At 45.3% G+C, this 13,759-nt stretch overlaps 1 protein-coding gene across 1 annotated transcript in view; it reads right to left on the bottom strand.

The window, feature by feature from the left end:
- Positions 1-6,810, bottom strand: part of WAPL (WAPL cohesin release factor) — a 58,126-nt gene extending 51,316 nt beyond the window's left edge. Inside the window, exon 1 of the mRNA XM_083502396.1 lies at positions 6,338-6,810. The gene's annotated coding sequence lies outside the window, so the exon portion shown is untranslated. The remainder of the gene's footprint in view (positions 1-6,337) is intronic.
- Positions 6,811-13,759: the final 6,949 nt, after the last annotated feature.

Genomic DNA, 13,759 nt, shown 5'->3' with positions numbered 1-13,759 from the left:
CCCCCCCCAAACAAGGAGGGGAAATGAACATTTTTGGCTTCTCTGCAAAAAAGCAACCTGTCGCTCGTCCTGGTTCCAAGACACAGGCCTGCCTGCCTTTGTTTTCTGTCCATTTTGCTCCTACAAAATAGACTAGATTCTTGGAAAAAAAGCACCGGATGACTGCTCATTCAAGGGCTGCAACATCAAAGGCTGGTTGGTCCTTGAGACGCACCAAGAACATAAGGTCAGGTGGGTGCATTTTGAAAAGTCAAGTCACAAACACTTTGGTAGAGAAAGGAAGACACTTAATGCCACCTGAATGAGGGCGAGGGTGGTGTGTGGCTTAAATGGTTTTACAATTCAATTTTCCAGTGGTTTAGGAAAGGTTAATATAACTCTTTTCCTTCCTTTGAGATGCAGTTTGCAGGCCAGACCATTCAGGATCGTAATAGTTCCTTGCAACAAAGTATATATATTCAGTGCTTTTTTTCTTAAAAAAATGTTTAGGGGTACTCTCATTTTCCTATTCATATTGAAATACTGCCCCTCAGTGAGGCCAAACTTAGATTCACAAAGAAGAAGAAGAAGAAGAAGAGTTTGGATTTGATATCCCGCCTTTCACTCCCCTTCAGGAGTCTCAAAGCGGCTAACATTCTCCTTTCCCTTCCTCCCCCACAACAAACACTCTGTGAGGTGAGTGAGGCTGAGAGACTTCACAGAAGTGTGACTGGCCCAAGGTCACCCAGCAGCTGCATGTGGAGGAGCGGAGACGCGAACCCGGTTACCCAGATTACGTGACTACCGCTCTTAACCACTACACCACACTGGCTTAGGGGTATGCGTACCCCTATGTGCTCCCCCCCAAAGCACTGTATACATTCAGTTCCTACCACTGGATCATTTCATATTTTTACTCCCATCTCCTTAGGGTGAGAAAGCCGCCTCAGGCAACTGACTTCGGGCATCGTTAGAGGGCATCAAATCATGGGCGTAGCCAGGATTTTTGTTGGGGGGGGGCAGACCTTTTGTTGGGGGGGTGCAGAACCTCAGTTTGCTATGTATTTTTTAAAAAATTCTATTGATTGGGGGGCAGCTGCCCCTGCCTGCCACCCCCCCTTGGCTACGCCCATGTATCAAATTGTTAATTATTTTTTCTGTTCTGTTTTTATTTGCTGAGGGCAGGGAGAGATGCTTATGGGATTTTCTGTCTCAGGGGCCAGCCTTGGGTATTATTGATGCCTTGACTGAGGAAGGCATTTGCCACTCTCCCCAAAAGCAAATAAATAAGTAAATGTTCACAGGAACATGAGATGCTGCCTTCTGCCATTGGTTTATATAGCTTAGTATTGTCTACACTGACTGGCAGCAGCTGTCCAGGTTTTCAGACAGAAGTCTCTCCTGCCAGCCCTAGCTGGAGATGCTGAGGATTAAAGCTGGGACCTTTTGCATGCGAAATACCGTATTTTTCGCTCTATAAGACGCACCAGACCACAAAACGCACCTAGTTTTTGGAGGAGGAAAACAAGAAAAAAAATCTGAATCTCAGAAGCCAGAACAGCAAGAGGGATCGCTGTGCAGTGAAAGCAGCGATCCCTCTTGCTGTTCTGGCTTCTGGGATACCTGAGCAGCCTGCATTCGCTCCATAAGATGCACACACATTTCCCCTTACTTTTTAGGAGGAAAAAAGTGAGTCTTATAGAGCAAAAAATACGGTAAGCACTATGCCTGAGCTACAGGCCTGTATTCAGCTGGCCTTGGATGCAGCCTGCTTTAGGGGGGGTTACTGTATAAGGGCAGTCTCCCCTCCCCAGCTGACATGGCGATAGGTGCGTCACATAGTCTTCAGACGTAAAGTGCGCCTAGACGCATTTTTATAAAGGAGAAAAGCATATTTAGTGGCATCCTATTGCGTTGGTCTGCACTGACACCTAATGGGAAGCAAAGAGCATGGCAGTGGCTCTGGAGGAAATGCTAGGAATGTTTAACTCACATCTCTGTCCTTCGGTTCATTAAGAAGGAGATTGTGGTAATTCAAGGTGAAAATCATGTTAGACGCCTGAATTACAGTTAAGGCAAAGCTGTGAACTTATTATTCAAAAGAGGATTTGGGCTGCACCTTGAGTGCGTTTTTTTTTAATCATTGTCTTCAAAGGAGCACTGCTAAATTATACATCACCAAGCAGGTCCTTGACAGATGTAAATGCAGGGAAGCAAAGACTGCATTATAAATCGGAGCTCAGCAAAATGAAATTAAAATGTAATTGATTCAGGGGGGAAACCCTACAGAAAGTGGGATCAATAAAGAGCTGCCTGCATGTATTTCTAGTTCCGCCCACACCCCAAAATGTTAGCAAGGTGGGATTCTTTGGGGGAGGGGAGAGCCAAAAAACAAAGAAGTTTGTTTTAATTGTTGTAGTTGTTGATGGAGGCAATTCATATAATATCAACACGCACAAGAAGCATATTGTCAAAATGTCAAAGCTAAGGAACAGGCGAAACGCTTCAGGCACCTGGTTGCTTTTTCGTTAATGGAAAGCATAGCTATGACTTCATTTGAAAGAATAACAAAGGGCATGGACTGAGCAAACATGATGCAGAAACCTTGCTGAAGCTAAGCAGGTCTGGGTTTGGTCAGTGCTTGGATGGGAGGCAACCAGGAAATACCACATTGAGCCCCATCATGGGAGAAAGGCGAGATATGAATGTATTAAAATACATAATAATTTTTAAAAGCATATTGCTACAGTCTCTCCACGTCTGAGGATGAAGAAATCTACAGGGCTTAGTTTTCTTCCAAATGAGAGGATTACAGATTTTTATGATAGCTGTTTATTCATTTATACATGTGTGTTTACACACACACACACACACACACACACACACACACACACACAGAGTATATGCTAAGCATGGGGGAGCAGACTGGCAAGTAGATGGAAAATGCAAGTCTCAAAAATAGCAGCAGGACCCCCAAAAGTAAACCAGATGCTTTGAAGGCCCCCCGAATGATTTCCCCTTGCTGGTGGTTACTTTCCCATTGCCAGCTGATTTTCTTCTCTGGTGGTGGGTTCTCTGTGTTGTGGAGGGAGGTGGAAATGCAGCAGCAGAGATCATTTAAGTATGTAATTTAAGGGCTAATTCTGCTAGTGTTAAAGTAGGGTTGGCATATTCCCAAAAGTGAAAATCCAGACAGAGATGTTGAACCTCTTCTTTTTTCTTTTTGGTTGAAGTTGTTGAGATTTCAGGGGCTTTTCTTTAATTTTTAAAGATAAAAAAAAAATAGCCCAACTTGCCATACATCTGGGTTTTCCAGGAATTGGGGAGGTGTTGCTTAGCAACCAGGCAGACTGACAAGATGTTTGCTGGTGTATGTTGGGTCCTATACATCCCATCTCTGAACAAGGACCGAAATAAGAAAGACAAAAACTCTCTGTTTCTTTCTCCTCAAATTATATACTGTTTTTGTTCAGTTTCCTCAGGAAGCTGTTATCAAGATTTCCTTTCCTTTTCTCCGGACTCCTTATTGTAGTGACTTTGCTAAGGTGGGAACCTGCCTTGCAGAGAGATTGCCCATTAAGGTAACGTCTCAGGCCAACCTTTCCCTGACCATGCTAAAGAGTAAATCATGGTAAGATCTGCAAGTCGCTCCACATTACTTTTGGAGGAGATGCAATGACTGAGCGAGTTTAAACCCTTAAGGGCACAGCTCACCAGGACCTTCTCCTGTGCAAATCTTGACATGGGTGAGCATAGCCAATTCGGAGCAATGAATGGCTGCCATGCCCCATCAGCACTAGAGGACAGTAGTGGAGGGGGTGGGGGCGGGGGCGGGGACAAAATCTGCTGCCTCCCCATATTTTTAACACAGGGGAAAACCCTTCATTTCAGGCCTTAACTGTGATTGGAAAGTGTCCATTCGTCTCAATGAGCTTGTGCAGCCAGACATATTGAAGGACTGTGTTTTCAATTTGGCTTGACAAATCTGAACTTCTGATATTTCATTTAAAATTCAATTAAGCTGTGATCGTTTTTCAGTTTTCTTTTTCTAAAGGTTCTGTTCATGACACATTTGGAGGCGTAATAATCACAGACCCAACCATTTTGTTTTATATCCTACCTTTTCTTCAAGGAGCACAACATAGCCTGCATGTTCCTTGCCTTACAGTGGTACCTCGGGTTACAGCCGCTTCAGGTTACAGACGCTTCAGGTTACAGACTCCGCTAGCCCAGAAATAGTACCTCGGGTTAAGAACTTTGCTTCAGGATGAGAACAGAAATCACATGGCGGTAGCGGGAGGCCCCATTAGCTAAAGTGGTACCTCAGGTTAAGAACAGTTTCAGGTTAAGAACGGACCTCCAGAACAAATTAAGTTCTTAACCCGAGGTACCACTGTACATCAACAGGCCCTGGAATTCGTGGTGAAGCCAAGTTGAGATGCCGTAATGCAATTAAGTACAAGGAAGCAGTCGGTGCCTCAATTAGTATTTTGCTTCATTAGCCGTAATGGGGAAGCCCAACATTCTCAGTTGGCCCTGTCAGTTAATATTAACCACCGACTTCAGAAAGCACTATAATAACAGAACAGAAATGGAATCCCACAGAGACACCAGCAGTACTTGACAAGGAATGCAAATATCCCTCCGCTGAGGAGAGCGTTATTGCCATCCTCAGTTCACACCACTGTAGGGCTTGTTGGAATACTCCAAAGAGAACAACAGAGCCGCATGCCGTAGGTTGTTTTCGTGACCTGCTGCCAGGATAAGAGCAAAAGGCTTGTAAAGACATGCGTGTACTGCGTTATTGCTACAACCCTTAATCAAATTAATCTGTCAAACCACCGCTTTGTTTAGCCCAGCATTGTCTCTTCAGACTGCCAGCAGTTCTCTAGGTTTCTGGGCAGGAGAATTTTAACCCCTCCTGGTGGTAATTCTTCACATTTGATGCCAGGGATGGAACCTGGAGTCTTCGAGGGCCTCATTCTCCTCTGGGCAACTTTCTGAGGTGTCGTTGATGGGTGGGGCCAGGGGCAAAAGTGGGCGGGACATCATGTAAATGATACGCTAGGCAATTTTCTGCCTACACGGACTGCCACGGACTGGCTGGCTGCCGAGAAGTGGCAGGGCTAGGGAACCTCCAAGGGAAGAAGGCTCAGTGCTTGGGGAGTGGTGGTGGAACAGCGATGAGTGGTCAAAGAGAGAAAAGGGAGCAGGCTGGAGGAGGTGTCAGAAGCTGAAGAGGTAACAGGGTTTAGTGAGCAGGAAGAGGCTGTGGCAGAGAGCAGTCCAGAATCAGAGGCAGAAGCTGAGGCAGGAGAAGAGGGAGGCCAAGAGGCAGAGATCAGGCAGGCTGCTGAAGAAGTCAAGGAGTCCCCCCCCCCCTCCTGCTGTAACCAGCTCCTCCCCACCCCACCCCAGTCTCCCAGAACTGGCAGAGGTATGAAGAGGGCAGAGTAGAGACAGACAAGGTGTCGGAGTCTCAGATTGCTTGGGAAGGAGCTGAGGCACAAGGAGACTTGAAAACTGTCCTCGCAACTGCCACATTAGGACAAGACTTGCTAGGAAGAGTTGCTGTGCTCACTGGGCCTGAGCTGTTTTGTTTCTTTGCATAAACTGTTCCCTTCATTGATACCTTGCTCAGCTTCTACCTCTGATTCTGGACCTGCTCCTGGTACCCGCCCTGAGGCTCACACACAGCTTTCCGTCCAGATGAGAGTTCAAGGCACAATCAGAGTTCAAGGGCACATTCCAGTCAGGCAAAAATACTCAAAAAGTGTGAAAAGCAGAGCTGGTGAGAGGGGTGGCCTGGGGAGGGGGTGTGGTGTGGAAGCAGTCCTGAGGGCCACATAGAGAGGCCTGAGCTTCCCCACCTCAGAATTACAGCATTTCTCATTCATTCATTCATTCATTCATTCATTCATAAAACAGACTAAAATGTAGATTCCTTCTCTGCAGGGAGATTCCAGTTTACAACTTAACATCCACAAAACTACTGTGTCTGTCTAGTCACAATCCCACGTCTCCTGAGACCACACAGCCTCTGGCTTTACAAAATATCCCTTATTTAAACAGGAGTGCAGCAGAATGCTGTACTCAACCATGAACCTTTGTCAGCTAAAATTGACATAACTCAAAAGACACTGATCATGCACATGACTGTCTTTGGAACATGAATAAAACATTTGTGCCATTGCATTTTAAAGTAGGTTCCCTTTAAAGGTCTCTGTTAAACGCTTGCCATTTACACTAGGTGTGGATCCTGCTCATCAGGATCTAGTCAGGGAGAAACTGCTTCAAAGGAACCGGCGGCAGCAAATTGTTTCTGATAGCAGAACCTTGGAAGTCGAGATGTTCCTACCTGAAATATTAGTGCGTCCTTGTGCTGTAGCATGAACCAAGGTGTATTCACTCGCTGACTCTTGCGCTTGTTGCTCTCTGTGCACAAAGTCGTAGTGGCGGTGGTTTTTAGGTGGCTGAGGCGCGAGGTGTCTTGTCATAGCTTGTGTCAGCTCATCGAAAGTGCATGCCCTGGGTGCCATCAGACCTTCCAGTAGAGTGATGGCGGAACTTCCCAGCACCGTCAGTAGCACATCCACCTTGTCTGCCTCCCTAGTGAAGCCTTGTAGTTGGACGTAGCTCCTTATTTGGCGGAGCCACTGCGCCCATTCTGCAGGATGGCTCATATCGAAGTCCGGTAGCGGCCGACTATGACTGGTAGCTATCATTGGACCTGGAGCAGTCTCTTTTGCGATTGTGGGTGGTTGCGAAGACGCGGCAGGCACGGTCTCGTTTCCGGGACTATTTGCTGAGTCCAGCGTGGCAGTGAGGTTGCACTTACTGCAAGGCAGGAGGTAGAGGTCTGATGTGCAGTCTTGGGCCTCTGGCAGCTGGCAGGAGCTCATCCATCCCACCTTCGTCGCCAATATTAAATGTTTGGAAAAAGTCAAAAGCCCAAGGCAGTACAGTGGTACCTCGGGTTACATACGCTTCAGGTTACACACTCCACTAAACCCAGAAATAGTGCTTCAGGTTAAGAACTTTGCTTCAGGATAAGAACAGAAATTGGGCTCCGGCGGCACGGCAGCAGCAGGAGGCCCCATTAGCTAAAGTGGTGCTTCAGGTTAAGAACAGTTTCAGGTTAAGTACGGACCTCCGGAACGAATTAAGTACTTAACCCGAGGTACCACTGTATATATTCCTCAACTAAGTTTATTCAACATTTGTCAGTGACAACAGCTCACTCATAGGAACACAAGAACCAAACTGACTGGACACACAATAATAAACCTGAGCATGAACTGACCGTTGACAGTTGACAGTTGACAGTTGAAAGTGCGTGTGCCTACTTGCCCTTAGAACGTTCGTCTACCAACGCTCCTATGATGGGTTAGAATGCGCCTTGTAGCATAAAATGTGTTAAACCCAATACATAGCAGTTTGACATATCTCCTACAAACCCACTTTGACAGACCAATGGTTATCCTTAGGGAACTATACAAGATTTCCATCCTCTTATTCAGGAAATGGTAGTTAGATTAAAGAACATAACAGGAGCCTTGCTGGATCAGACCAAAGGCCCATCTATTCCAGTATTTTTCTTCTCACAGTGGTTGCCTGAAAACCCCAAAGCAAGACGTGAGAGCAATAGTCTTCTCTCACACTTGCTCCCCAGCATCAGGTATCCAGTTCAGGGAGGCAGTATAGAGCCAACATCAACAGCAGCCACTAGCAGCTTTATCCTCCTGTCCAATCCCTTTTTGATTTCACCTACGTAGTCACAAGGTGGGTGGGTGGGTGGGTGGGTGGGTGTGTTCAGTGCACCTTATGAGCTGCTGTAAGTGCGTGCTTTGTCAATAAAGAACTACGGTAAACTCCTGGCTGTTTGTCCTGCTTGGGCTAGATATGCTCAGGTCACCTGCGTTAGATGGAAAAGTTTATAGACTCAGCGCGAGTTTCCGCTGGCTGACCAGGAGGGGCTGGGAGACTGGACCCAGCAGCTTCAAGAGAGGCTGCAGCAACTAACTATCCTGGACACCTTTCTTCTCAGTCAGCCCCTTAGACAAACACACCGATATATTTTGCCCTTGAGTTACGACCGGTATGCGAAACACAGGAGGATTCTTTCCCAATGAGCTGAGAACTTCAGGGATACGGTTATAAATATGGCTCACAGTTCACTTTGGCCAACAGAAAGTCTTCGCCACTCATATGTACTCTCCTCACGGTTCCCTCGGTTCTGTATTCTGTGACCTGGAAAACTTCCAAGTAGGCCTGACGTGATAAACCATAGCTGCTCCAAATGTCAGTGGAAACCGCATCCGTTTAATAGACTACGGCGGCTCCATTCATTGGCCCTGCGTTCCCAAGAATAACTCTTTAAATTGGCCTTGACAGTGACATGCAAGAGCATCGTGGTATATTATCTGTGATAAATGTTTGCATTTCTGTGAACTGCTTAATAACACAGCATTTACCTGTTAGCTCAGAAGAAGTTGATAGGCCCATATGGAGAATTGGGAATTAATCTTCCTGGATTGCTGGGGAATGGAAATGCAGGCCTTTCCTCCTCCTATACACACACACACACACACACCACCACCACCACCACCACCACCACCACCACCCTGGCATTACTTACTAATATGACAGCAGCAAGCAGCATTGTTGGAGTTCAGCAGCAAATGTAGGCTTGTTGCCCATATGTAAATCTGTGGTTTTTCCTCTAGCTGTATTGAACATAGCACTACAGAAGCATGTTTGCCCATACTGCGTGCACTCCTGTCCGGTAAGCATATTTTTAAAAAAAGATTTTAGGTGTTTTGAAAACCTTTGCAACCTGTTTGATCAGGAGAGATCAAATGGTTATAGTATCATTTGAAGTTGCCCCCAGCAGTTAAGGCTTGCTGGTTATTTAAAGAGGTGCTAAGTTTAAAGCGGATGGCAATTATACGCATGTGTCAAGAAAACTGGGTTGAATGCAGAAAAACTCAGCTAAGGCTCTCTTTAGGTGGCCAGCTGGTACAGAACAGGGCTTTTGAAAAGGCATTTTCACAGATGAATGAAATCAAAAGGACATTTTTCAACTTCCATAGCAATAGAAACGACAGAATAATCTGAAACTGCAATAAATGCCTTTTAACAGTAATTAATGTGTTTCAAAGAAATTCATATGTCCAGGATTTCAAAGATGGAATCAACCTCTGGTGGGGGATTTCTGAAAGGTGGCACTTTGTCCTTGATATTTTTGCCCGTTTACAGGTTACATACACACGTTCTGCATGCGAAGACCTCGGCGAGTTAGGGACTTCCCCTGCGTACAAAGCAGATTGAGAGGATGAGACTGTTATAAGAATTTTAAGGTCATATATATATATATATTAAATGTTCATAACTGTATATATAAACCGCATGCCTGAAACCCCATAAAAAAGGTTCGGAACAAATTGACCTCAAATATTTCTCTGCAAGGTCAAAGTGGGAAACCTCCCCATTGTCTCTTTCCTCACAAATCCTGTCCTCACAAATCCTGTCTTAAGGGCACATTCAAGATATGAAGAGGGTGTGAGCCTGTGACCTAGATTCAAGAATTAAGTAGTTATAATAACAAAAGAATGGCCAAAACCCAGGTAATGCAATCAGGTAACTTGCCACACATGAGATAAACAACGCACTCAGATTTCTGTTGCAGACCGCCTTTTCTGTGATGTAGGTATGATGTATATGGGCATGGTCTTGGACTCCAGGGTGGGCAATTTAAAATGTCTATATAAGGGCAGGCACACCTTTGTTCTGGGTCCTCTTCCTTTCTCCTGTGTGTGGTGGAGCACCCTGTTGCAACAGTTATTAAAGATAAGGCTTACTAGCAGCTTTGCTTCTCAATATTCTCTGGTTGGTCTCTGTTATTTTCTCATACCAATAGAGAACCTACAAAAGGACTCTATATGGGCTCTTGGATACCCCATAAGGGAACAGGAACAGGTTTTTTTCCCTTATATCAAGACCAATAGTAGGTCTAATGGTAAATAATGCAGTTTTCTTGAAGCTTGGTCTTGTTTTGAAATTAGCTATCAGCTTGCTTTGTGAGTGCTTGGCAAAAAAGGCTAATCCATTTACAACATTTTGCAACAGCCCTGTTGCAGTTCTGCCTGCTTTCCTTAGGATGGCTTTTAGCCAGTGGCGTAGCGTGGGTTGTCAGCACCCGGGGCAAGGCAAGTAATCTGCGCCCCCTAACCAGTGGATTTGCGCCCCCTAACCCGTGGATTTGCGCCCCCTAACCCTAACCCCCAGATGTTGCGCCCGGTGCGGCCGGCCCCCCCTGCACCCCCCACGCTACGCCACTGCTTTTAACATTTGGCATCAGGCGCAGACTTCACCTGAGTCTCTTAGATTGCTTGGCTTTAGACACATAGTCTCATGACTCAGACTCAGACCTAGGATTTCCTGTCTTATACAGAAAGATTCTTCTATTGAGGTGCTTCCTTGCATTCTGATTGGCTCTCGCATTTCAGTAAAAGGTAGTGCACCGGGCAGATTTAGACCAATGAGTCCTGGGTTCAGATCCTTGCTCACCATGAAGCTGGCTGGCTGGACCTGGACAAGTACTATCTATCAGCCTAACGTTCCCCACAGGTTTTAGTTACAGGTAGGTAGCCATGTTGGTCTGCCGTAGTCGGGAAAAAAAAAATTATTCCAGTTGCACCTTAGAGACCAGCTAATTTTGTTATTGGTATGAGCTTTTGTGTGCAGGCACACTTCTTCACGAAAGCTCATACCAATAACAAACTTAGTTGTTCTCCGCAGGGTTGTTAAGATAAAATAATATATTAAAATTGAAATAGTGTTATCGCTATACATGGGGACAATGCCATGTAAGCTGTTCTGCGCTTTGAAAGAGGACAGGGAACCACTGTGAAAAATAAATGCTAATCTAGGTGGGGGTGTTGAACGGCAAGTGCTGGGGGGGGGGGAGCGTCAAAACCCACAAGAAGAGGATTAGTCCATCAGTTAAATGACTGGGAATTTGTTTGGGATAAACATTTCCTCAGGTCCTGGTTACGCTTAGTGTTTCTGTTGTTAATGTACAATATTCCATGAAAACACTGCAGCTTCCTTGAGCATGAAAGTAAATTTGCATCTAAATTGAGCATTATTTCTTCCTAAGAAGAGGTCACTGAAAGGGCCACTGTAACTTGGCTCTTATAAACTAGCCTCTGCATTATATGAATGGAGCTGAAAGAAACTGCTTACGAGAGTTGTGGGGTAAGGATCTGCCACCTACATCGCCATTAAAACACTGATCCAGTAACCACCACATTGGCATGTGAAGTCCTTTTGAGCCCTGTTGAAGAAAGAAGAATTCGGAGCCATTTCCAGGCAACTGACCATGTTAAAAGTTTCTTGCATGGCTCCATTGTCTAACTCTGCCTCTCCAGCATTGCTTTGGGTTTCCACACTGTTGATCTGCACCAGCTGCAGTTTCCAACCAGTCTTCAGAGGCAGCCCCACTACTGGGTGCTTGTGAAGGTGAAAATGGGAGAAGGGGAGAGCCACATATGCTATCCTGAGAACCTTGGAAGAAGTGGGGAGGGAGAGATGTATGAAATAAACAGCAGGCAGTGGCTTGCATGTTCGAATGGGCCATTATAGATAGAACATCCTGTGTTTCTTAAGCACAAAAGGGACACATTTCAACAGAGAGAAGGCATGTACCATATGTAACTTATGTTTAGAGCATAACCGTCCAGAGAATTGAGGATGGGGCTACATTTTTGGTCCCATCCCCAGGACTAGATCTTTTCCAACAATGAATGTGATAGGACACCATCACAAGCAGGAGGTTGGGCTTTCTTTACAAAACCCCATGTCAGGGAGCAGGGCCAAAAATGCAGCCTGTACTCCAGTCTCCACTCAGCACACGATCTTGTCATAACATGCTTGTTACTAGTTTGGTCCACGCGCCACAGGAAGTGAAACTAAAGAATGGCTCCAGCTCATGGTTTGTGAGGAGAATAATTAAGCTTGGCCTCATCTGCACGATACCACTTTAAACAGCCATGGTTTCCCTCAAAGAATTATGGGAATGGTAGTTTCTTAGACTCCCCTGCCCCAGGTCCACTCAAAGGACTCCGGGCATGTGCTTTCGTGTGCTAGAGTTAATTCAGCCTTCCTCAACCTGGCGGGCTTCAGGGGTTTTTGAACTCCCATTACCTCTAGCCAGTATGGTCAATGATCAAGTCAGGAATGGTGGAAGTTGGGGAAGGCTGATGTGCACATTTACCTCACAGTCATCTGAGTGTACAGATTTCACACAGTAATCAAGTTATAATTCTATATGTGAGAACCATGTCTTTATAGCCCCAAGCCAGGGGTGGGGAAACCCTCCAGCAGTTGCCAGCCTACAACTCCCATAATCCCTGCCCAATTACCATGTTGATTAGGGCTGATGGGAGTTGGAGTCCAACAACATATGGAGGGCCATAACTTCCCCATTCCTGCCCTAAATGACTGGGGTTCCAAGTATCTGAAATAATACTTCCTCCTGTATCATGTCTTAAATTTTGCCATGGAAGCCCGCTTAGGGATCTGCTCACACAGTGAGATCCATGGGGTGGGAACATGATGATGGGCTTTTTCAAAGGCAGCCCCTTGCCTCTGCATTGGCCTCCCCTCTGAAGTGTCTCACTCCATGATGTGGTTATCATTTCATCCTCAAGTGAGGACGCACCTCTTTGTTCAGGTTTGGGGAAAGGATGAGGTACATTTTTTTTATTGCTGCTTTATTTTTATGGAATTCATGTTGGCTGATTTTAATATTAGTGTTTCGTTTCGGTTTTAGTTTTGTTTGTTTTTTCTGCCTCAGGACCTTCAGGTGAAGGACTATAAATAAGGTTAATAACAACAACATCCAGGCCTCTGTCCCCTGTTTTTAATCAACTTTAACATATCTAAATCTCTCCTGGATTGTAGCCATCAAGTTTATTCATAGAGTTATATGACAGTGTAGTTTGGTGAGCATGGGTGAAATTGGTCCTCATTTAAACCTGATGGGAGATTCTGACTTAACATAGAGAAAACCTTCTGACAGTAAGAGCTGTTTGACAGTAGAACAGTCTCCCTTGGGAGGTTGTGGACTCTCCTTACCTGGAGGTTTTTAAGCAGAGGTTGGATGGCCATTTGTCCTGGATGCTTTAGCTGAGATTCCTGCATTGCAGGGGGTTGGACTAGATGACCCTTGGCATCCCATCCAACTCTACGGTTCTGTGATTCTATGACCATCTGATCTATTATCAAAGCAGTTGTGGTAAGCTCCTAGATCTCACAATGGCTCTTTCCTACTTGAGGTTCCCAGGAGCTGTTCTTGCAAAGAAAAGAAAGAAATGCAAATAACGAGAGATGAGGAGGAGACTGGACTTCTGGATATACCCAAAGTTGTTAAGAAACAACTTTTATTTGACTGGAGGGCTGTTATTCAAGTCCAACAGTCACAAAGAACTGGGAAATTTTCTGTGTCCTCAAGAGACTCACACTTCCTCATTTCTGTTCAAAGTGGAACTTTTGCATAAGGTTGCAGGGTTTTTAAAATTTCCTAGTACTGCAAAAGAGAGCAGAATCAAAATGAATTCGGAAAACATACATGTGCCCTTAGCTCACTCATCAATTAAAATTTGCCCTCCTCAGTTCAATTTTGACTACCTACCCAGTAATGAACCAGAAGCTTCCAGCCATTGTGAAAAATGGCCTAATGTCCATGTGATCAAGCTTTCCTTGAGAAGCCTTTGCC

The sequence above is a fragment of the Podarcis liolepis genome (assembly GCF_965112155.1).
Source record: "Podarcis liolepis genome assembly, chromosome: 5".
Classification (NCBI taxonomy): domain Eukaryota; kingdom Metazoa; phylum Chordata; class Lepidosauria; order Squamata; family Lacertidae; genus Podarcis; species Podarcis liolepis.
Note: the sequence above shows the minus strand (reverse complement) of the source record. Positions and strands in the feature narration are given on the sequence as shown.